The following is a 25,982-nucleotide window of genomic DNA, read 5'->3' as shown; positions in this document are numbered from 1 at the left end:
CACTAAATCAACTTGAACTATTTCTTGAGCTTCACTTTTCTGTTTGCCTTAATATGCAAAGAAGGGCTTACACAAGCATCAGCAGCTTAACATGTTTGAATTCTTCATCACCTCACACCATCACCCATCCCCAAATTTCAGCTGTTTTGAAAGATTTCTCCTAGTTAAATGAGCCTTACCTTCACAATTTGCTCAATCTCAAGTCCAGCTCAATTTTCTTTCCCAGAGAGTTAGTGTTCCCAGTCTCAACAACAACAAAAATTAAGAACTGACTCTTCCAAATCTAAAGCCATCTACACTTCTGTGGAAACCAAGTTGGTGTGTTCATGTCTTTGCCGCAGCGTTGCACAAACCTGCAGGATATGTGATTGAACCTGTATATATGCAGCCCTGTGGGCCACACCCACTGGAACATCCTACTTTCATGTCTAAACATTGTGCCATGCGATCTGTTCTGAATGAGACTCACCCTGCCGCCCACACCATCACAGGGCTCTGCCTTGTGTCATCCACGTCACATGAGAACCAAAGAGCTAATGCGACGTGTGCTAGATCTCCTTTGGGTAGCCTGGAAGTATAGAAAACTCTCTAGTACAGAGAATGATAGAGGCAGATCTAGTACAGAGAATGATAGTGGCAGATCTAGTACAGAGAATGACAGTGGCAGATCTAGTACAGAGAATGACAGTGGCAGATCTAGTACAGAGAATGATAGAGGCAGATCTAGTACAGAGAATGATAGAGGGAGATCTAGTACAGAGAATGACGGTGGCAGATCTAGCACAGAGAATGATAGAGGCAGATCTAGCACAGAGAATGTCAGTGGCAGATCTAGTACAGAGAATGACAGTGACAGATCTAGTACAGAGAATGATAGAGGCAGATCTAGCACAGAGAATGACAGTGGCAGATCTAGTACAGAGAATGATAGAGGCAGATCTCGTACAGAGAATGATAGAGGCAGATCTAGCACAGAGAATGATAGAGGCAGATCTAGTACAGAGAATGATAGAGGCAGATCTAGTACAGAGAATGATAGTGGCAGATCTAGCACAGAGAATGACAGTGGCAGATCTAGTACAGAGAATGATAGAGGCAGATCTAGCACAGAGAATGACAGTGGCAGATCTAGTACAGAGAATGACAGTGGCAGATCTAGTACAGAGAATGACAGAGGCAGATCTAGCACAGAGAATGATAGTGGCAGATCTAGCACAGAGAATGATAGAGGCAGATCTAGCACAGAGAATGATAGAGGCAGATCTAGTACAGAGAATGACAGTGGCAGATCTAGCACAGAGAATGATAGAGGCAGATCTAGCACAGAGAATGATAGTGGCAGATCTAGTACAGAGAATGACAGTGGCAGATCTAGCACAGAGAATGATAGAGGCAGATCTAGCACAGAGAATGATAGAGGCAGATCTAGTACAGAGAATGATAGAGGCAGATCTAGCACAGAGAATGATAGAGGCAGATCTAGTACAGAGAATGATAGAGGCAGATCTAGCACAGAGAATGACAGAGGCAGATCTAGTACAGAGAATGATAGAGGCAGATCTAGTACAGAGAATGATAGAGGCAGATCTAGTACAGAGAATGATAGAGGGAGATCTAGTACAGAGAATGATGGTGGCAGATCTAGCACAGAGAATGATAGAGGCAGATCTAGTACAGAGAATGTCATTGACAGATCTAGTACAGAGAATGATAGAGGCAGATCTAGTACAGAGAATGTCAGTGACAGATCTAGTACAGAGAATGATAGAGGCAGATCTAGCACAGAGAATGACAGTGGCAGATCTCGTACAGAGAATGATAGAGGCAGATCTCGTACAGAGAATGATAGAGGCAGATCTAGTACAGAGAATGACAGTGGCATATCTAGTACAGAGAATGATAGAGGCAGAACTAGCACAGAGAATGATAGAGGCAGATCTAGTACAGAGAATGATAGAGGCAGATCTAGTACAGAGAATGACAGTGGCAGATCTAGTACAGAGAATGATAGAGGCAGATCTAGCACAGAGAATGACAGTGGCAGATCTAGTACAGAGAATGACAGTGGCAGATCTAGTACAGAGAATGACAGAGGCAGATCTAGCACAGAGAATGATAGTGGCAGATCTAGTACAGAGAATGATAGAGGCAGATCTAGCACAGAGAATGATAGAGGCAGATCTAGCACAGAGAATGATAGAGGCAGATCTAGCACAGAGAATGACAGTGGCAGATCTAGTAGAGAGAATGATAGAGGCAGATCTAGCACAGAGAATGATAGAGGCAGATCTAGTACAGAGAATGATAGAGGCAGATCTAGCACAGAGAATGATAGAGGCAGATCTAGTACAGAGAATGATAGAGGCAGATCTAGCACAGAGAATGACAGAGGCAGATCTAGTACAGAGAATGATAGAGGCAGATCTAGTACAGAGAATGATAGAGGCAGATCTAGTACAGAGAATGATAGAGGGAGATCTAGTACAGAGAATGATGGTGGCAGATCTAGCACAGAGAATGATAGAGGCAGATCTAGTACAGAGAATGTCATTGACAGATCTAGTACAGAGAATGATAGAGGCAGATCTAGTACAGAGAATGTCAGTGACAGATCTAGTACAGAGAATGATAGAGGCAGATCTAGCACAGAGAATGACAGTGGCAGATCTCGTACAGAGAATGATAGAGGCAGATCTCGTACAGAGAATGATAGAGGCAGATCTAGTACAGAGAATGACAGTGGCATATCTAGTACAGAGAATGATAGAGGCAGAACTAGCACAGAGAATGATAGAGGCAGATCTAGTACAGAGAATGATAGAGGCAGATCTAGTACAGAGAATGACAGTGGCAGATCTAGTACAGAGAATGATAGAGGCAGATCTAGCACAGAGAATGACAGTGGCAGATCTAGTACAGAGAATGACAGTGGCAGATCTAGTACAGAGAATGACAGAGGCAGATCTAGCACAGAGAATGATAGTGGCAGATCTAGTACAGAGAATGATAGAGGCAGATCTAGCACAGAGAATGATAGAGGCAGATCTAGCACAGAGAATGATAGAGGCAGATCTAGCACAGAGAATGACAGTGGCAGATCTAGTAGAGAGAATGATAGAGGCAGATCTAGCACAGAGAATGATAGAGGCAGATCTAGTACAGAGAATGATAGAGGCAGATCTAGCACAGAGAATGACAGAGGCAGATCTAGTACAGAGAATGATAGAGGCAGATCTAGTACAGAGAATGACAGTGGCAGATCTAGTACAGAGAATGATAGTGGCAGATCTAGTACAGAGAACACAGTGGCAGATCTAGCACAGAGAATGACAGTGGCAGATCTAGCACAGAGAATGATAGAGGCAGATCTAGCACAGAGAATGATAGTGGCAGATCTAGTACAGAGAATGATAGAGGCAGATCTAGCACAGAGAATGATAGAGGCAGATCTAGTAAAGAGAATGATAGAGGCAGATCTAGCACAGAGAATGACAGAGGCAGATCTAGTACAGAGAATGACAGAGGCAGATCTAGTACAGAGAATGATAGAGGCAGATCTAGTACAGAGAATGATAGAGGCAGATCTAGTACAGAGAATGATAGAGGGAGATCTAGTACAGAGAATGACGGTGGCAGATCTAGCACAGAGAATGATAGAGGCAGATCTAGCACAGAGAATGTCAGTGGCAAATCTAGTACAGAGAATAACAGTGACAGATATAGTACAGAGAATGATAGAGGCATATCTAGTACAGAGAATGATAGTGGCAGATCTAGTACAGAGAATGATAGAGGCAGATCTAGTACAGAGAATGATAGAGGCAGATCTAGTACAGAGAATGATAGTGGCAGATCTAGCACAGAGAATGACAGTGGCAGATCTAGTACAGAGAATGATAGAGGCAGATCTAGTACAGAGAATGATAGTGGCAGATCTAGCACAGAGAATGATAGAGGCAGATCTAGTACAGAGAATGAAGTGGCAGATCTAGTACAGAGAATGATAGAGGCAGATCTAGTAGAGAGAATGATAGAGGCAGATCTAGTACAGAGAATGATAGAGGCAGATCTAGTACAGAGAATGACAGTGGCAGATCTAGTACAGAGAATGATAGTGGCAGATCTAGTACAGAGAATGACAGTGGCAGATCTAGCACAGAGAATGATAGTGGCAGATCTAGCACAGAGAATGACAGTGGCAGATCTAGTAGAGAGAATGACAGAGGCAGATCTAGTACAGAGAATGATAGAGGCAGATCTAGTACAGAGAATGACAGTGGCAGATCTAGCACAGAGAATGATAGTGGCAGATCTAGTACAGAGAATGATAGAGGCAGATCTAGTACAGAGAATGATAGTGGCAGATCTAGCACAGAGAATGACAGTGGCAGATCTAGTACAGAGAATGATAGAGGCATATCTAGTACAGAGAATGATAGTGGCATATCTAGCACAGAGAATGACAGTGGCAGATCTAGTACAGAGAATGATAGAGGCAGATCTAGCACAGAGAATGATAGAGGCAGATCTAGTACAGAGAATGATAGAGGCAGATCTAGTACAGAGAATGACAGAGGCAGATCTAGTACAGAGAATGATAGAGGCAGATCTAGAACAGAGAATGAAAGTGGCAGATCTAGTACAGAGAATCATAGAGGCAGATCTAGTACAGAGAATGACAGTTGCAGATCTAGTACAGAGAATGACAGTGGCAGATCTAGTACAGAGAATGACAGTGGCAGATCTAGTACAGAGAATGACAGTGGCAGATCTAGCACAGAGAATGATAGAGGCAGATCTAGTACAGAGAATGACAGTGGCAGATCTAGTACAGAGAATGATAGAGGCAGATCTAGCACAGAGAATGACAGTGGCAGATCTAGTACAGAGAATGACAGTGGCAGATCTAGTACAGAGAATGACAGAGGCAGATCTAGCACAGAGAATGATAATGGCAGATCTAGTACAGAGAATGATAGAGGCAGATCTAGCACAGAGAGTGATAGAGGCAGATCTAGTACAGAGAATGATAGAGGCAGATCTAGCACAGAGAATGACAGTGGCAGATCTAGTAGAGAGAATGATAGAGGCAGATCTAGCACAGAGAATGATAGAGGCAGATCTAGTACAGAGAATGATAGAGGCAGATCTAGCACAGAGAATGATAGTGGCAGATCTAGTACAGAGAATGACAGTGGCAGATCTAGCACAGAGAATGATAGAGGCAGATCTAGCACAGAGAATGATAGAGGCAGATCTAGCACAGAGAATGATAGTGGCAGATCTAGTACAGAGAATGATAGAGGCAGATCTAGCACAGAGAATGACAGAGGCAGATCTAGCATAGAGAATGATAGAGGGAGATCTAGTACAGAGAATGACGGTGGCAGATCTAGTACAGAGAATGATAGAGGCAGATCTAGCACAGAGAATGATAGAGGCAGATCTAGCACAGAGAATGTCAGTGACAGATCTAGTACAGAGAATGATAGAGGCAGATCTAGTACAGAGAATGACGGTGGCAGATCTAGCACAGAGAATGATAGAGGCAGATCTAGCACAGAGAATGTCAGTGGCAGATCTAGTACAGAGAATGACAGTGACAGATCTAGTACAGAGAATGATAGAGGCAGATCTAGTACAGAGAATGATAGTGGCAGATCTAGTACAGAGAATGACAGTGGCAGATCAAGTACAGAGAATGACAGTGGCAGATCTAGTACAGAGAATGATAGAGGCAGATCTAGTACAGAGAATGATAGAGGGAGATCTAGTACAGAGAATGACGGTGGCAGATCTAGCACAGAGAATGATAGAGGCAGATCTAGCACAGAGAATGTCAGTGGCAGATCTAGTACAGAGAATGACAGTGACAGATCTAGTACAGAGAATGATAGAGGCAGATCTAGCACAGAGAATGACAGTGGCAGATCTAGTAAAGAGAATGATAGAGGCAGATCTCGTACAGAGAATGATAGAGGCAGATCTAGCACAGAGAATGATAGAGGCAGATCTAGTACAGAGAATGATAGAGGCAGATATAGTACAGAGGATGATAGTGGCAGATCTAGCACAGAGAATGACAGTGGCAGATCTAGTACAGAGAATGATAGAGGCAGATCTAGCACAGAGAATGATAGAGGCAGATCTAGTACAGAGAATGACAGTGGCAGATCTAGTACAGAGAATGACAGAGGCAGATCTAGCACAGAGAATGATAGTGGCAGATCTAGCACAGAGAATGATAGAGGCAGATCTAGCACAGAGAATGATAGAGGCAGATCTAGCACAGAGAATGACAGTGGCAGATCTAGTACAGAGAATGACAGTGGCAGATCTAGTACAGAGAATGATAGAGGCAGATCTAGTACAGAGAATGACGGTGGCAGATCTAGTACAGAGAATGATAGAGGCAGATCTAGCACAGAGAATGACAGTGGCAGATCTAGTACAGAGAATGACAGAGGCAGATCTAGTACAGAGAATGATAGAGGCAGATCTAGTACAGAGAATGACAGTGGCAGATCTAGCACAGAGAATGATAGTGGCAGATCTAGTACAGAGAATGATAGTGGCAGATCTAGCACAGAGAATGACAGTGGCAGATCTAGTACAGAGAATGATAGAGGCAGATCTAGTACAGAGAATGATAGTGGCAGATCTAGCACAGAGAATGACAGTTGCAGATCTAGTACAGAGAATGATAGAGGCAGATCTAGTACAGAGAATGATAGAGGCAGATCTAGCACAGAGAATGATAGAGGCAGATCTAGCACAGAGAATGACAGTGGCAGATCTAGCACAGAGAATGATAGAGGCAGATCTAGCACAGAGAATGATAGAGGCAGATCTAGTACAGAGAATGATAGAGGCAGATCTAGTACAGAGAATGACAGTGGCAGATCTAGTACAGAGAATGATAGAGGCAGATCTAGTACAGAGAATGACGGTGGCAGATCTAGTACAGAGAATGATAGAGGCAGATCTAGCACAGAGAATGACAGTGGCAGATCTAGTACAGAGAATGACAGAGGCAGATCTAGTACAGAGAATGACAGTGGCAGATCTAGCACAGAGAATGACAGTGGCAGATCTAGTACAGAGAATGACAGAGGCAGATCTAGTACAGAGAATGATAGAGGCAGATCTAGTACAGAGAATGACAGTGGCAGATCTAGCACAGAGAATGATAGTGGCAGATCTAGTACAGAGAATGATAGAGGCAGATCTAGTACAGAGAATGATAGTGGCAGATCTAGCACAGAGAATGACAGTGGCAGATCTAGTACAGAGAATGATAGAGGCAGATCTAGTACAGAGAATGATAGTGGCAGATCTAGCACAGAGAATGACAGTGGCAGATCTAGTACTGAGAATGATAGAGGCAGATCTAGCACAGAGAATGATAGAGGCAGATCTAGTACAGAGAATGATAGAGGCAGATCTAGTACAGAGAATGACAGAGGCAGATCTAGTACAGAGAATGATAGAGGCAGATCTAGAACAGAGAATGAAAGTGGCAGATCTAGTACAGAGAATCATAGAGGCAGATCTAGTACAGAGAATGACAGTGGCAGATCTAGTACAGAGAATGACAGTGGCAGATCTAGTACAGAGAATGACAGTGGCAGATCTAGTACAGAGAATGACAGTGGCAGATCTAGCACAGAGAATGATAGAGGCAGATCTAGTACAGAGAATGACAGTGGCAGATCTAGTACAGAGAATGATAGAGGCAGATCTAGCACAGAGAATGACAGTGGCAGATCTAGTACAGAGAATGACAGTGGCAGATCTAGTACAGAGAATGACAGAGGCAGATCTAGCACAGAGAATGATAATGGCAGATCTAGTACAGAGAATGATAGAGGCAGATCTAGCACAGAGAATGATAGAGGCAGATCTAGTACAGAGAATGATAGAGGCAGATCTAGCACAGAGAATGACAGTGGGAGATCTAGTAGAGAGAATGATAGAGGCAGATCTAGCACAGAGAATGATAGAGGCAGATCTAGTACAGAGAATGATAGAGGCAGATCTAGCACAGAGAATGATAGTGGCAGATCTAGTACAGAGAATGACAGTGGCAGATCTAGCACAGAGAATGATAGAGGCAGATCTAGCACAGAGAATGATAGAGGCAGATCTAGCACAGAGAATGATAGTGGCAGATCTAGTACAGAGAATGATAGAGGCAGATCTAGCACAGAGAATGACAGAGGCAGATCTAGCACAGAGAATGATAGAGGGAGATCTAGTACAGAGAATGACGGTGGCAGATCTAGTACAGAGAATGATAGAGGCAGATCTAGCACAGAGAATGATAGAGGCAGATCTAGCACAGAGAATGTCAGTGACAGATCTAGTACAGAGAATGATAGAGGCAGATCTAGTACAGAGAATGACGGTGGCAGATCTAGCACAGAGAATGATAGAGGCAGATCTAGCACAGAGAATGTCAGTGGCAGATCTAGTACAGAGAATGACAGTGACAGATCTAGTACAGAGAATGATAGAGGCAGATCTAGTACAGAGAATGATAGTGGCAGATCTAGTACAGAGAATGACAGTGGCAGATCTAGTACAGAGAATGACAGTGGCAGATCTAGTACAGAGAATGATAGAGGCAGATCTAGTACAGAGAATGATAGAGGGAGATCTAGTACAGAGAATGACGGTGGCAGATCTAGCACAGAGAATGATAGAGGCAGATCTAGCACAGAGAATGTCAGTGGCAGATCTAGTACAGAGAATGACAGTGACAGATCTAGTACAGAGAATGATAGAGGCAGATCTAGCACAGAGAATGACAGTGGCAGATCTAGTAAAGAGAATGATAGAGGCAGATCTCGTACAGAGAATGATAGAGGCAGATCTAGCACAGAGAATGATAGAGGCAGATCTAGTACAGAGAATGATAGAGGCAGATATAGTACAGAGGATGATAGTGGCAGATCTAGCACAGAGAATGACAGTGGCAGATCTAGTACAGAGAATGATAGCGGCAGATCTAGCACAGAGAATGATAGAGGCAGATCTAGTACAGAGAATGACAGTGGCAGATCTAGTACAGAGAATGACAGAGGCAGATCTAGCACAGAGAATGATAGTGGCAGATCTAGCACAGAGAATGATAGAGGCAGATCTAGCACAGAGAATGATAGAGGCAGATCTAGCACAAAGAATGACAGTGGCAGATCTAGTACAGAGAATGACAGTGGCAGATCTAGTACAGAGAATGATAGAGGCAGATCTAGTACAGAGAATGACGGTGGCAGATCTAGTACAGAGAATGATAGAGGCAGATCTAGCACAGAGAATGACAGTGGCAGATCTAGTACAGAGAATGACAGAGGCAGATCTAGTACAGAGAATGATAGAGGCAGATCTAGTACAGAGAATGACAGTGGCAGATCTAGCACAGAGAATGATAGTGGCAGATCTAGTACAGAGAATGATAGTGGCAGATCTAGCACAGAGAATGACAGTGGCAGATCTAGTACAGAGAATGATAGAGGCAGATCTAGTACAGAGAATGATAGTGGCAGATCTAGCACAGAGAATGACAGTTGCAGATCTAGTACAGAGAATGATAGAGGCAGATCTAGTACAGAGAATGATAGAGGCAGATCTAGCACAGAGAATGATAGAGGCAGATCTAGCACAGAGAATGACAGTGGCAGATCTAGCACAGAGAATGATAGAGGCAGATCTAGCACAGAGAATGATAGAGGCAGATCTAGTACAGAGAATGATAGAGGCAGATCTAGTACAGAGAATGACAGTGGCAGATCTAGTACAGAGAATGATAGAGGCAGATCTAGTACAGAGAATGACGGTGGCAGATCTAGTACAGAGAATGATAGAGGCAGATCTAGCACAGAGAATGACAGTGGCAGATCTAGTACAGAGAATGACAGAGGCAGATCTAGTACAGAGAATGACAGTGGCAGATCTAGCACAGAGAATGATAGTGGCAGATCTAGCACAGAGAATGACAGTGGCAGATCTAGTACAGAGAATGACAGAGGCAGATCTAGTACAGAGAATGATAGAGGCAGATCTAGTACAGAGAATGATAGTGGCAGATCTAGCACAGAGAATGACAGTGGCAGATCTAGTACAGAGAATGATAGAGGCAGATCTAGCACAGAGAATGATAGTGGCAGATCTAGTACAGAGAATGATAGAGGCAGATCTAGCACAGAGAATGACAGAGGCAGATCTAGCACAGAGAATGATAGAGGGAGATCTAGTACAGAGAATGACGGTGGCAGATCTAGTACAGAGAATGATAGAGGCAGATCTAGCACAGAGAATGATAGAGGCAGATCTAGCACAGAGAATGTCAGTGACAGATCTAGTACAGAGAATGATAGAGGCAGATCTAGTACAGAGAATGACGGTGGCAGATCTAGCACAGAGAATGATAGAGGCAGATCTAGCACAGAGAATGTCAGTGGCAGATCTAGTACAGAGAATGACAGTGACAGATCTAGTACAGAGAATGATAGAGGCAGATCTAGTACAGAGAATGATAGTGGCAGATCTAGTACAGAGAATGACAGTGGCAGATCTAGTACAGAGAATGACAGTGGCAGATCTAGTACAGAGAATGATAGAGGCAGATCTAGTACAGAGAATGATAGAGGGAGATCTAGTACAGAGAATGACGGTGGCAGATCTAGCACAGAGAATGATAGAAGCAGATCTAGCACAGAGAATGTCAGTGGCAGATCTAGTACAGAGAATGACAGTGACAGATCTAGTACAGAGAATGATAGAGGCAGATCTAGCACAGAGAATGACAGTGGCAGATCTAGTAAAGAGAATGATAGAGGCAGATCTCGTACAGAGAATGATAGAGGCAGATCTAGCACAGAGAATGATAGAGGCAGATCTAGTACAGAGAATGATAGAGGCAGATATAGTACAGAGGATGATAGTGGCAGATCTAGCACAGAGAATGACAGTGGCAGATCTAGTACAGAGAATGATAGAGGCAGATCTAGCACAGAGAATGATAGAGGCAGATCTAGTACAGAGAATGACAGTGGCAGATCTAGTACAGAGAATGACAGAGGCAGATCTAGCACAGAGAATGATAGTGGCAGATCTAGCACAGAGAATGATAGAGGCAGATCTAGCACAGAGAATGATAGAGGCAGATCTAGCACAGAGAATGACAGTGGCAGATCTAGTACAGAGAATGACAGTGGCAGATCTAGTACAGAGAATGATAGAGGCAGATCTAGTACAGAGAATGACGGTGGCAGATCTAGTACAGAGAATGATAGAGGCAGATCTAGCACAGAGAATGACAGTGGCAGATCTAGTACAGAGAATGACAGAGGCAGATCTAGTACAGAGAATGATAGAGGCAGATCTAGTACAGAGAATGACAGTGGCAGATCTAGCACAGAGAATGATAGTGGCAGATCTAGTACAGAGAATGATAGTGGCAGATCTAGCACAGAGAATGACAGTGGCAGATCTAGTACAGAGAATGATAGAGGCAGATCTAGTACAGAGAATGATAGTGGCAGATCTAGCACAGAGAATGACAGTTGCAGATCTAGTACAGAGAATGATAGAGGCAGATCTAGTACAGAGAATGATAGAGGCAGATCTAGCACAGAGAATGATAGAGGCAGATCTAGCACAGAGAATGACAGTGGCAGATCTAGCACAGAGAATGATAGAGGCAGATCTAGCACAGAGAATGATAGAGGCAGATCTAGTACAGAGAATGATAGAGGCAGATCTAGTACAGAGAATGACAGTGGCAGATCTAGTACAGAGAATGATAGAGGCAGATCTAGTACAGAGAATGACGGTGGCAGATCTAGTACAGAGAATGATAGAGGCAGATCTAGCACAGAGAATGACAGTGGCAGATCTAGTACAGAGAATGACAGAGGCAGATCTAGTACAGAGAATGATAGAGGCAGATCTAGTACAGAGAATGACAGTGGCAGATCTAGCACAGAGAATGATAGTGGCAGATCTAGTACAGAGAATGATAGAGGCAGATCTAGTACAGAGAATGATAGTGGCAGATCTAGCACAGAGAATGACAGTGGCAGATCTAGTACAGAGAATGATAGAGGCAGATCTAGTACAGAGAATGATAGTGGCAGATCTAGCACAGAGAATGACAGTGGCAGATCTAGTACAGAGAATGATAGAGGCAGATCTAGCACAGAGAATGATAGAGGCAGATCTAGTACAGAGAATGATAGAGGCAGATCTAGTACAGAGAATGACAGAGGCAGATCTAGTACAGAGAATGATAGAGGCAGATCTAGTACAGAGAATGAAAGTGGCAGATCTAGTACAGAGAATCATAGAGGCAGATCTAGTACAGAGAATGACAGTGGCAGATCTAGTACAGAGAATGATAGAGGCAGATCTAGTACAGAGAATGACAGTGGCAGATCTAGTACAGAGAATGACAGTGGCAGATCTAGTACAGAGAATGACAGTGGCAGATCTAGTACAGAGAATGATAGAGGCAGATCTAGCACAGAGAATGATAGTGGCAGATCTAGAACAGAGAATGATAGAGGCAGATCTAGCACAGAGAATGACAGTGGCAGATCTAGTACAGAGAATGACAGTGGCAGATCTAGTACAGAGAATGACAGTGGCAGATCTAGTACAGAGAATGACAGTGGCAGATCTAGCACAGAGAATGATAGAGGCAGATCTAGTACAGAGAATGACAGTGGCAGATCTAGTACAGAGAATGACAGAGGCAGATCTAGCACAGAGAATGATAGTGGCAGATCTAGCACAGAGAATGATAGAGGCAGATCTAGTACAGAGAATGATAGAGGCAGATCTAGCACACAGAATGACAGTGGCAGATCTAGTAGAGAGAATGATAGAGGCAGATCTAGCACAGAGAATGATAGAGGCAGATCTAGTACAGAGAATGATAGTGGCAGATCTAGTACAGAGAATGATAGAGGCAGATCTAGCACAGAGAATGATAGAGGCAGATCTAGTACAGAGAATGATAGAGGCAGATCTAGCACAGAGAATGATAGAGGGAGATCTAGTACAGAGAATGACGGTGGCAGATATAGTACAGAGAATGATAGAGGCAGATCTAGCACAGAGAATGATAGAGGCAGATCTAGCACAGAGAATGTCAGTGACAGATCTAGTACAGAGAATGATAGAGGCAGATCTAGTACAGAGAATGATAGTGGCAGATCTAGTACAGAGAATGATAGAGGCAGATCTAGTACAGAGAATGATAGAGGCAGATCTAGTACAGAGAATGACAGTGGCAGATCTAGTACAGAGAATGATAGTGGCAGATCTAGCACAGAGAATGACAGTGGCAGATCTAGTACAGAGAATGATAGAGGCAGATCTAGCACAGAGAATGATAGTGGCAGATCTAGCACAGAGAATGACAGTGGCAGATCTAGTACAGAGAATGATAGAGGCAGATCTAGTACAGAGAATGATAGCGGCAGATCTAGCACAGAGAATGATAGAGGCAGATCTAGTACAGAGAATGACAGTGGCAGATCTAGTACAGAGAATGGCAGTGGCAGATCTAGTACAGAGAATGATAGAGGCAGATCTTGCACAGAGAATGATAGAGGCAGATCTAGTACAGAGAATGACAGTGGCAGATCTAGTATAGAGAATGACGGTGGCAGATCTAGTACAGAGAATGATAGTGGCAGATCTAGTACAGAGAATGATAGAGGCAGATCTAGTACAGAGAATGATAGAGGCAGATCTAGTACAGAGAATGACGGTGGCAGATCTAGTACAGAGAATGATAGTGGCAGATCTAGTACAGAGAATGATAGAGGCAGATCTAGTACAGAGAATGATAGAGGCAGATCTAGTACAGAGAATGATAGAGGCAGATCTAGCACAGAGAATGACAGTGGCAGATCTAGCACAGAGAATGATAGAGGCAGATCTAGTACAGAGAATGACAGTGGCAGATCTAGTACAGAGAATGACAGTGGCAGATCTAGCACAGAGAATGTCAGTGACAGATCTAGTACAGAGAATGATAGAGGGAGATCTAGTACAGAGAATGACGGTGGCAGATCTAGTACAGAGAATGATAGAGGCAGATCTAGCACAGAGAATGATAGAGGCAGATCTAGCACAGAGAATGTCAGTGACAGATCTAGTACAGAGAATGATAGAGGCAGATCTAGTACAGAGAATGATAGTGGCAGATCTAGTACAGAGAATGATAGAGGCAGATCTAGTACAGAGAATGATAGAGGCAGATCTAGCACAGAGAATGATAGAGGCAGATCTAGTACAGAGAATGATAGAGGCAGATCTAGTACAGAGAATGACAGTGGCAGATCTAGTACAGAGAATGATAGAGGCAGATCTAGTACAGAGAATGACAGTGGCAGATCTAGCACAGAGAATGATAGTGGCAGATCTAGTACAGAGAATGACAGAGGCAGATCTAGCACAGAGAATGATAGAGGCAGATCTAGTACAGAGAATGACAGTGGCAGATCTAGTACAGAGAATGATAGAGGCAGATCTAGTACAGAGAATGACAGTGGCAGATCTAGCACAGAGAATGACAGTGGCAGATCTAGTACAGAGAATGATAGAGGCAGATCTAGTACAGAGAATGACAGTGGCAGATCTAGCACAGAGAATGACAGTGGCAGATCTAGTACAGAGAATGACAGAGGCAGATCTAGCACAGAGAATGATAGAGGCAGATCTAGTACAGAGAATGACAGTGGCAGATCTAGTACAGAGAATGATAGTGGCAGATCTAGTACAGAGAATGACAGTGGCAGATCTAGTACAGAGAATGATAGAGGCATATCTAGTACAGAGAATGATAGAGGCAGATCTAGCACAGAGAATGATAGAGGCAGATCTAGTACAGAGAATGACAGAGGCAGATCTAGCACAGAGAATGATAGAGGCAGATCTAGTACAGAGAATGACAGTGGCAGATCTAGTACAGAGAATGACAGTGGCAGATCTAGCACAGAGAATGATAGTGGCAGATCTAGTACAGAGAATGATAGAGGCAGATCTAGTACAGAGAATGATAGAGGCAGATCTAGTACAGAGAATGATAGTGGCAGATCTAGTACAGAGAATGATAGAGGCAGATCTAGTACAGAGAATGATAGTGGCAGATCTAGTACAGAGAATGACGGTGGCAGATCTAGTACAGAGAATGATAGTGGCAGATCTAGTACAGAGAATGATAGAGGCAGATCTAGTACAGAGAATGATAGAGGCAGATCTAGTACAGAGAATGATAGAGGCAGATCTAGTACAGAGAATGATAGAGGCAGATCTTGTACAGAGAATGATAGTGGCAGATCTAGCACAGAGAATGATAGAGGCAGATCTAGTACAGAGAATGACAGTGGCAGATCTAGTACAGAGAATGATAGAGGCAGATCTAGTACAGAGAATGATAGTGGCAGATCTAGTACAGAGAATGACGGTGGCACATCTAGTACAGAGAATGATAGTGGCAGATCTAGTACAGAGAATGATAGAGGCAGATCTAGTACAGAGAATGATAGTGGCAGATCTAGTACAGAGAATGACGGTGGCAGATCTAGTACAGAGAATGATAGTGGCAGATCTAGTACAGAGAATGATAGAGGCAGATCTAGTACAGAGAATGATAGAGGCAGATCTAGTACAGAGAATGATAGAGGCAGATCTAGCACAGAGAATGACAGTGGCAGATCTAGCACAGAGAATGATCGTGGCAGAAGTATGGCAGCTTTGCCTGTTTGATAAGTCCAATGAGGAGAAATCAATTTCTAGCAACAGATGATGTAAAATTTGCTACAGGCAAGTAAATAAAGTCACCGAAGAAACAAGACAGTTCTGTGGAGAAACACAAGAGTGACATGTGCACAGGCATGGGGGTCTGACACAGAGAGAAACGTGGACGGGGGCATAGTCCGCCCGGCTGGAGACCTAGTGCTGCTCTTTACCCTCATGTGTCTCACCCCTCTTTGGCAGGGCCACAGCTCCTATAACGCTCTGTACGTAGCACTAAACAGATAGCCAGTGAATTAATGATAATTCCTACCTGAGGTCTCACCTCCCTGAAACACTTACCTGTGGGCAAACAGCATAGAAAGCACAATCAAACTTTAACTTTTGTCAAAGTTAAAGTTTCCACTGTTTCAGAATCAGTTGAAGTGGTTAGTTGAATACAGATTCTTGACTCCTAACTTAGATCTACTGGATTGATCAGTAGGTAGGGTTGACAGGGAAAGAGGGGTCTTTGTTTTCAACAAGCACTCACTAGCTGACTTTATGTGCTATTAGATGTGAGAACCAAAGGCTCAGAGTATATGGAGACAGACACGTGGCACCACAACTCAGATCTAAGCATGGCCTCCTGCGAGCATCTCCCATAGGCAAACCCCCCCCCACACACACACACTGGCAACATACATCCTGAAAAGCTAAGCTTGCTCAGAGCAGACTTCACATTGGCTGGCTGGAGGTGAGGCTGTGCATAACAGCCCTTAGCCAGAATTACACTCTGCTTCTGTTGGAAGATAGTGCCGTTGAAGGGCTGCCCCTTGATTTATTTGATCTTAACATATATTATTAGAAAGGCTTTTTTAAAAAAAAATCCTTTTACCCTGTTCTATTCCCACACCCCCACCTTCAAATAACTAAAACCATCCATGCCGTGGGTACTAGCCTTTTTTTTCAAAAAAAAAAAAAAACATTAGTTAGTATGTTTATTATTGATATTACACTTATTTTGACTTTTATATTTCTTTTTAAAATTTTATTTATAAAATGGAAACACTGACAAGACCATAGGATAAGATGGGTACAGCTCCACACAAATCCCATCACCAGAGCTCTGTATCCCATCCCCTCCCCTGATAGCTTTCCTATTCTCTATCCCTCTGGGAGTATGGACCCAGGGTCACTGTGGGATGCAGAAGGTGGAAGGTCTGGCTTCTGTAATTGCTTCCCCACTGAACATGGGTGTTGACAAGGGGGTCCATACTCCCAGCCTGTCTCTCTCTTTCCCTAGTGGGGCAGGGCTCTGGGGAAGCGGAGCTCCAGGACACATTGGTGGGGTCGTCTCCCCAGCAAAGTCAGGTTGGCACCATGGTAGCATCTGGAACCTGGTGGGTACCAGATGCTTAGTCTTAATCAAGTATTTAGAAAGACAATAACTCTCACTTGAAAATATGAGACAGAGTGAGGCACTCCAGAAACTTACGTCTTTAAAAATAAAATCAACAGTGGTCTGGGAGGTGGCGCAGTGGATAAAGCGCTTAACTCTCAAGCAGGAGGTCCTGAGTTCAAGCCCCGGCAGCACATGGACCAGAGTGATGTCTGGTTCTTTCTCTCTCTCCTTCTATCTTTCTCATCAATCAATAAATAAAATCTTTTTAAAAAAATAAAATCAGCAAACACAAAGTAAGAACAAGTGCCATGTTGCTTTACGGCTGATAACTAACTCTTCAAGTGCGCCAAGCATCCCGGTCCCGTCTGTCGCAGTGCTGTGCTGAGGGAGGAAGGAGGCCATCATTTGTCACTGTGCGCTCACAGCTTTTCATGGATTTGCTTATGAGCTCTAACAGCTGGAGGAAGCTTGGGCACCATGCTGTCTTTCCTTCCCCACGTTTCCCTCCCTCTCTCTTTTTCTAGTGGAAAAAAGCTGGCCAGGAATTATGAAGCATATTGCTAAGGAAGTGGACTAGTAGGGAACACTCTGTCCCTTTGTATAAAACTAATCATGTACTTATCACTTAAGCCAGAAATCTCACTCCTAGACCCTTATCCAAGATAAATTAGAATCACACCCACATGAAACTGTCCCACTTAACTATCAATTGGTCCAGCCCCTGTGGAGAGCAGTCTGGAGACTCTCAGAAGGCTAGAAATGGACCCACCCTATGACCCTGCAGTTCCTCTCCTGGGGATAGATCCTAAGGAACAAAACACATCCATCCAAAAATAACTGTGTACACCTGTGTTCATAGCAGCACAATTTATAGTAGAAATATGGAAGCAATCCAGGTGTCCAACAACAGACGAGTGGCTGAGCAAGTTGTGGTCTACATATACAATGGAATACTACTCAGCTGTTAAAAATGGCGAATTCACCTTCTTCACCTCATCTTATCTTGGATGGAGCTTGAAGAAATCATGTGAAGTGAGATCAGCCAGAAAGAGAAGGATGAAGATGGGATGATCCCACTCTCAGGCAGAAGTTGAAAAACAAGATTTGAAGGGAAAACACTAAGCAGAACTTGAACTGGAGTTGGTGTGTTGCACCAAAGTAGGGTTCAAGTCCTAGATCATGATGGCAGAGGAGGACCTAGTGGGGGTTGTATTGTTATGTGGAAATGTTATGCATGTAGAAACTATTGTATTTTACTGTTGAAAGTAAACCATTAACCCCCCAACAAAGAAATTTAAAAACGGCCCACTCTCCAAAGGGCAGATGGGTCAACACATTCTGCCACTCAGGAAGACTGGTTCTGAAATGTGTGCAGCCTCCAGAGTTCTGCTGTGATCATGGGCTGTGAGCACAGACTCACAGGGACTCAGAGGTCACACAAGTTCCTATGCTGAATATGAATAGACATGGGCCCAAGGTTTATAGTTAATGGTTGGGGTTTACAGTTAACGCTATTTATATGCTTTTCCCATATTTGGGAGCTACTCTCTGCCCTGATCTAGCCTTCTAGTCCTATTGCCAACGCTGACACCATCTTCGCAGACAATGCTTTTATTCCACCTGCATGTTAGCTGTCAGGCTCAGGAAAAATTAAAAGTCATGGGTCCCTTGGACTAGACCTAAAATAGACTTCCTAGCTTCTTCCAAAATGAAGACCCCCAAATCTCACCTGCTATAGTCTTACCTTTGGGTTACTTATTATTAAAAAATTTGTTCTGCTGGGAGTCGGGCTGTAGTGCAGCGGGTTAAGCACAGGTGGTGTAAAGCACAGGACCGGCATAAGGATCCCGGTTCGAACCCCGGCTCCCCACCTGCAGGGGAGTCGCTTCACAGGCGGTGAAGCAGGTCTGCAGGTGTCTATCTTTCTCTCCTCCTCTCTGTCTTCCCCTCCTCTCTCCATTTCTCTCTGTCCTATCCAACAATGACAACAACAATAATAACTACAACAATAAAACAACAAGGGCAACAAAAGGGAATAAATAAAATAAATATAAAAAAAGAAAATAAAAAAAATTGTTCCGCTTTATATCTTTTTTTTTTTTTTTTTACCTCCTGGGTTATTGCTGGGGCTTGGTGCCTGCACCACGAATCCACCGCTCTTAGAGGCCACCTTTTCCTTTTTGTTGCCTTGTTGTTTATCATTGCTGTTAATATTATTGTTGTCATCGTTGTTGGACAGGACAGAGAGAAATGGAGAGAGGAGGGGAAGACAGAGAGGGGGAGAGAAAGACAGACACCTACAGACCTGCTTCACCGCCTGTGAAGCGACTCCCCTGCAGGTGGGGAGCCGGGGGCTCAAACTGGGATCCTTATGCCCGTCCTTGCGTTTTGCGCCATATGCGCTTAACCCACTGCACTACCACCCAGCCCCCTGCTTTATATTTCAATGCTTTTCAGCCACCAAGTTGGAGATGCTGCCATGATGACCTCATCAACGTGTCCTGGAGCCTCCCCTCCCCAGAGCCCTGCCCCACTAGGGACAGACAGACACAGGCTGGGGGGTGTGGATCCACCTGCCAACACCCATGTCCAGTGAGAAGCAGTGACAGAAGCCAGAACTCCCACCTTCTTCTCCCCATAAAGAGTTCTAGTCCATCCATACTCCCAGAGGGATACAAAATAAGGAGGCTTCCAATGGAGGGGATGGTATATGGAACTCTGGTAGTGGGAATTGTACTCCTTTTATCCCACAATCTTATTGATCATTATTAAATCACTAAAAAAAAAAAAAAAGAATCATGCCCACACAAATACTTGTCCATGGGTATTCATATTACCTTTATAGTAACCCAAACCTGGCAGCAAGCCTACTGCCCACCAACCAGTGAAAGTGTGAGCAAACTGATGCAGCTCTAAATAAAAAGGAACAAAGCATTGATACAGAAACTTAATTGAATCTCAGAAATATTGTCCTAAGTCTAAGAAATCAAACACAAAAAATTATATACTGCATAGCTGTATATAAATGAAATATGATACTTGAATGCTAAAAGCCAGTCTGCCTGGCTGTGGATGGGAGAAGCATGATGGAAATTGTCAAGAAATCCTTGTCCACACTCCCAGAGGGATAAAGAATGGGAAAGCTATCAGGGGAGGGGATGGGATACAGAGTTCTGGTGGTGGGAATTATGTGGAATTGTGCCCCTCTTATCCTATGTTTTTTTTGCCAGTGCTTCCTTTTTATAAATAAAAAATGTTTTAAAAAGAAGAAATCCTTGTCAAGCAATCCCTTCCATACTGAACATCATCATGATTATAGAACTGAATACATCTATTACAATTCTGCTGAATTTTATACACTTACAAACAAGGCAAAGCCTTACTGCTCAGGAATCATATGAAAAGATGCTCAACTCCTCTAGAATTCAAAGAAAACTAATTTTAAAGCAAAGGAATGTTCTACATATTAATTGGCAAAATTAAACAGGTCTAGTATATCAAGTACTGGTGAGAGTATGAGAGGAGGGAATACTCACACATATATTAGAAGTACAAACTGACATCACATTTGGCCAAGCAATTAGCACTAATGGAATGCCGGGGAGTCAGAAAACCCACCTGCAGCATGTCTCCCAGAAAAGCTTATACACACAGGTTTGGATGTACCAAGCACACAAAGCTCGCTTAATGAAGAAATGCGCTAATAATAGTGATTTCGTCTGCAGAGGTTCAGAGAGAATAGAAGTGAGGGATATCAAGGGATACTGCAATGATACTATTTTATTTTGAAAAAATTTAAATGACACAAAATAAATAAGTTTCATGTGATAGAATGCTTACCATATTCTTCTCATTTTTTCCAAAAGGACAAAGAATTTGAGAGGGGAGGGGAGACAGAGTGTTGGTATGCTTCTGGATTCTGCTTGTGAAGCCTTCTGTTTTTTTTTTGTTTTTTTTTTTAAATTTTTTTTTCCCCTCCAGGGTTATTGCTGGGCTCGGTGCCTGCACCATGAATCCACCGCTCCTGGAGGCCATTTTTTCCCCCTTTTTGTTGCCCTCGTTGTTGTAGCCTCGTTGTGGTTATTATTATTGCCATTGTTGATGTTGTTCGTTGTTGGATAGGACAGAGAGAAATGGAGAGAGGAGGGGAAGACAGAGACGGGGAGAGAGAAAGACAGACACCTGCAGACCTGCTTCACCGCCCGTGAAGCGACTCCCCTGCAGGTGGGGAGCCGGGGGCTCGAACCAGGACCCTTACACCGGTCCTTGTGCTTTGTGTCACATGTGCTTAACCCGCTGCGCCACGGCCTGACCCCCAGCCTTCTGTTTTATCACCACATTGGGTTCGCTTGTGTTGCTTGCCATGTGTTGGCTGGGCACCCCCTGCCTCTGGGACATTGTTTGGTCTCCGCCCTCCCGCCTCTGGGACATTTGGTTTAGTCATCGATGGTTTGTGCTTCTTCCTTCTCCCTGCCCCCTATCCTTCGTATTTCCTTTGTTCCTGACTCTTCCGCCTGAGGAGAGGGATGCAGGACAGAATTGGGTTGTGATTAGATTAGATTAGATTAGATTAGATTAGATTAGATTAGATTAGATAAGTTTGTTGAACCGCATCCCCGCTCGTGAATAAAGATTGAAATGCGTTCTCAGCTCAGCCACGAGTCTCTGGTCGTCTCTGTCTCCTGCCCACGAAGCCAGCCGGCAAAAACAACAACAGCGAGAAAAAGAGAGAGGAAGAGAAGGGGGAAGGGGGCTGGGTGGTGATGTACCTGGTTGAGTTCACACACTACAGTACTTGAGGACCTCAGTTCAGGCCTGCGGTCCCCACCTGCAGGGGGGAAGCTTCTCGAGAGGTGAAGCACGGCTTCAGTTGTTTCTCTGTCTCTCTCTCTCTCTGGATGACTCTTTGAAATAAATAAAGATAATTTAAAATTTTGGGGTGGAAGGGACTGGGGGGAGAGAGACAGAGAGACAGAGAGACTTGTAGACATGCTTTACCACTGCAGGTGGGAGGTGGGGAGTGAGGGCTCAAACCTGGGTCCTTGTACATAGCACTATGTGTGCTTAATCAGTGTGACACTGAATAACACTCATCCTTATCATTTTTAAATCAATAGGCAATAGACTTTATTAAAAATATTAGGTTTTCAGAAATTACATTAGTGTTCAAAGCTTAGTTTTTGCAGTCCTATGGGTTTTGACAAATGTATAATGTTATGTATCCACCACTATAGTAGCCTCTGGAATATAATCACAGAAGTCTATTGTACTTCATTTCTCTCTCTCTCTCTCTCTCTCTCTCTCTCTCTCTCTCTCTCCTGGACTCCCTGACAACTAGTGATGTTTACTATTCCTATACTTGCAGATTTCTAGACTGTCATGTGTTTGGAATCACATAGTAAACAGATTTTTCACACTGGTTCCTTTCACTTAACAACATCCATTTAAATTTCTTCCAAGTATTTTGTGGCCTGCTGGTTAGCTTCTTTCTGCCTCTAAACAATATTCAACTGTATGGATGTACTGATATAAATACATATTTCGTTCATATACTGAAGGGTATATCATGGCTGCTTCCACGTTTCGGCAAATGTGAGAAAGCTGCTATTGATATCACACATAGGGCTGGTTCGTCCGCCTCCAAGGTTATCAAGCTGGGACTTGCGGCCAGCACTATGAATCCACTGCTCCTGGTGGCCATTTCCCCCATTTTATTGGATAAAACAGAGAGAAACTGAGAGATGAGGGGGAGATAGAGAAGGAGAGAGAAAAACAGAGACCAGCTTCACCACTCTCAGAGCATCCCCCCCGCTGGTAAGGAGCAGGGGCTTGATTGAACCCAGGTCCTTCCATGGGTCCCTGGATGGTACTGTGAGCACCTAACTGGGTACACCACCACTCCCTCATGCATAGATTTTAAAAAATTAATATTTTATTTATTTATTCCCTTTTGTTGCCCTTGTTTTATTGTTGTAGTTATTGTTGTTGTTGATGTCGTCGTTGTTGGCTAGGACAGAGAGACATGGAGAGAGGAGGGGAAGACAGAGAGGGGGAGAGAAAGACAGACACCTGCAGACCTGCTTCACCGCCTGTGAAGCGACTCCCCTGCAGGTGGGGAGCCGGGGGCTCCAACCAGGATCCTTAGGCCGGTCCAGTCCTTGCGCTTTGCACCACCTGCGCTTCACCCGCAGTGCTACAGCCAGATTCCCGATTTTTGTATGGATGCACAGATTTTTGTATGGATGTTTGAGTAAATACCTGGGAGCACAACCTGGATCATGGGGCAAGAATGTGGGTAGCTTTGTAACAAACTGTCTTTCAGTGTGCCTGTATAGTTTTTGCTTCATACGAGCTACGAGCAACTAGGAGAGAGGGCTCTTACTGCCCCTGTCCTCTCTAGCACCTGATGTTGCCGATGCTGTGGGTGCTGCCAGTTCTGATGCGCACGTACCAATGCCTCATTGTCCTCTGAATTTCGTCTAGTTTGCTAGGGTGGGGTGGCTGCTTGGATGTGTCTTCCCTTCTTGGATGTGTCTTCCCTTCTTGACTGGGTTGTTTTCTTACTGTTGCCTTTTAAGAATTCTTTCTGCCTTTTTTGAAACAGTGCTTTATTAGATAGACAATACTAGTATAGACTAATATTTCCTCTTTCTTTCTTAAAGATTTTACTTATTTATCCATGAGAAAGATAGAAGGAGAGAGAAAGAACCAGACATCACTCTGATACATGTGCTCCCAGGGATTGAACTCAGGACCTCACGCTTGAGCATCCAGTGTTTTATCCACTGTGCCACCTCCCAGACTGCTTCATTTTCTTTAGTGTCTTTCTTCGACACAGAGTGGAAATTATAAGTTATAATGTAGTCTGACTTAATACGATTTTTCTTTCATGAATTATGTCCTTGATACGGTATGTAAAACCCCATCATTATCATACTCAAGGCCATACAGATTTTCTCCTGTGTTGTTTTCCAGAAGTAGTTTGGTTTTATAGTCTACATTTAGGTCTCGAGTCCATCCGGAATTAATTTTTGTGCCTCGATCACGTTTTATGCATGAAGACATCCAGGATCGAGCTATGATTACTTTGATGCTTTGACTACATCCATGTGACAGGCTGCTTCTGTGGACTCTGTTCTGTTCCATGATCTGTGGATGTTTCTGTTCTGTTACCACCCAGTCTGGATTAACGTGTAGCTTCATAGAACTTCTTTAGGAATTAAGAAGTTAAAAATCAATTTAGCCCTGGGGTTATACCCCAAGGACTCCATAACACCCAACCAAAAAGAGGTGTGTACTCCTATGTTCATAGCAGCACATTTCATAATAGCTAAAACCTGGAAGCAACCCAGGTGCCCAACACCAGATGAATGGCTGAGAAAGCTGTGGTATATATACACAGTGGAATACTATGCAGCTATCAAGAACAATGAACCCACCTTCTCTGACCCATCTTGGACAGAGCTAGAAGGAATTATGTTAAGTGAACTAAGTCAGAAAGATAAAGATGAGTATGGGATGATCCCACTCACCAACAGAAGTTGAGTAAGAAGATCTGAAAGGGAAACTACAAGTAGGACCTGACCAAATTGTAAGTAGGGCACCAAAGTAAAAGCCCTGTGGTGAGGGGTAGACAGGCAGCTTCCTGGGCCGGTGGGGGGTGGGGGCGGGTGGGTGGGTGGGATGGGACACAGTCTTTTGGTGGTGGGAATGGTGTTTATGTACACTCCTAGTAAAGTGTAGACATATAAATCAGTAGTTAATTAATATGAGAGGGGGAAAATTAATTGTATGTCTAGAAGTTTTTAAAACACAGACTGAGTCTTTTTAATATATAGGCTGTGTATTTGATATGCGGACTCTCTCAAAAGCCTAGACCAAGTAGATTAGAAGCAACCAATAGCACAGCTATATACAAGACATTGGATACTGTACAGCAAACCATAACAAAAGGACTTTTCAAAGTTAACCCAATTGCCAAATAATGTGATGATAACATTAACTATCGATTGTCTTTTTGAACTCTAAGACAGCAGGAACCTCACATCTCCACTATAGAGCCCCTACTTCCCCCAGTCCTGGAACCCTTGGATAGGATCCACTTTCCCGCATGCCTCTCCCAATCCATACCAAATAATATTGCATCTGCCGATCACAACCTAATCAACGCAGCGATTGCCACCTCAACATGCTTCAGCTCAAACTGTGTCCAGAGACTTCACGTGTGGAACGACACCCCATCAGCTTCATTACTCAGGTGAGACCTTTCCTTTCATAGCATTCTCTAATTCCATCCCAGGTGGTTAACTTCCTAAGAAAGTCCCAAAACCTAGTTACAGACCAGGTTCTGTGAGAGAGAGATATGTTCACACGTATCCATAAACTACTGCAAAATATATACCTGAAAGCAGAAGTGCACTAGAGTTTGCAGTGAGTAACCCCCCTAACACTTCCTCTCCACTATTCCAAGCTTTGGGTCCATGATTGCTCAACAATTTGTTTGGCTTTGTATGTTAACTCTCTTTTCAGTCACCAGGTTCCAGATGTCATCAGGATGCTGGCCAGGCTTCCCTGGACTGAAGACCCCACCAATGTGTCCTGGAGCTCAGCTTCCCCAGAGACACACCCCACTAGGGAAAGAGAGAGGCAGACTGGGAGTATGGACCGACCAGTCAACGCCCATGTTCAGCGGGGAAGCAATTACAGAAGCCAGACCTTCTACCTTCTGCAACCCTCAATGACCCTGGGTCCATGCTCCCAGAGGGATAGAGAATGGGAAAGCTATCAGGGGAGGGGGTGGGATATGGAGATTGGGTGGTGGGAATTG

The 25,982-nt window shown here is 43.7% G+C and overlaps 1 protein-coding gene across 4 annotated transcripts in view; it reads right to left on the bottom strand.

The window, feature by feature from the left end:
* Positions 1-25,982, bottom strand: part of LOC103128200 (transmembrane protein 45A) — a 150,107-nt gene that overhangs the window by 40,118 nt on the left and 84,007 nt on the right. Inside the window, exon 1 of one of the 4 annotated variants that reach the window (XM_060172204.1) lies at positions 180-340. The exons of the other annotated variants lie outside the window; for them this stretch is intronic. The gene's annotated coding sequence lies outside the window, so the exon portion shown is untranslated. Of the gene's footprint in view, positions 1-179; positions 341-25,982 lie in introns of those variants that run through there. 4 annotated transcript variants of the gene reach the window in all.

The sequence above is a fragment of the Erinaceus europaeus genome, chromosome 14, assembly GCF_950295315.1.
Source record: "Erinaceus europaeus chromosome 14, mEriEur2.1, whole genome shotgun sequence".
Lineage (NCBI taxonomy): Eukaryota > Metazoa > Chordata > Mammalia > Eulipotyphla > Erinaceidae > Erinaceus > Erinaceus europaeus.
The sequence above is the reverse complement of the archived record's forward strand: the minus strand, read 5'-3'. Positions and strand labels throughout refer to the sequence as shown.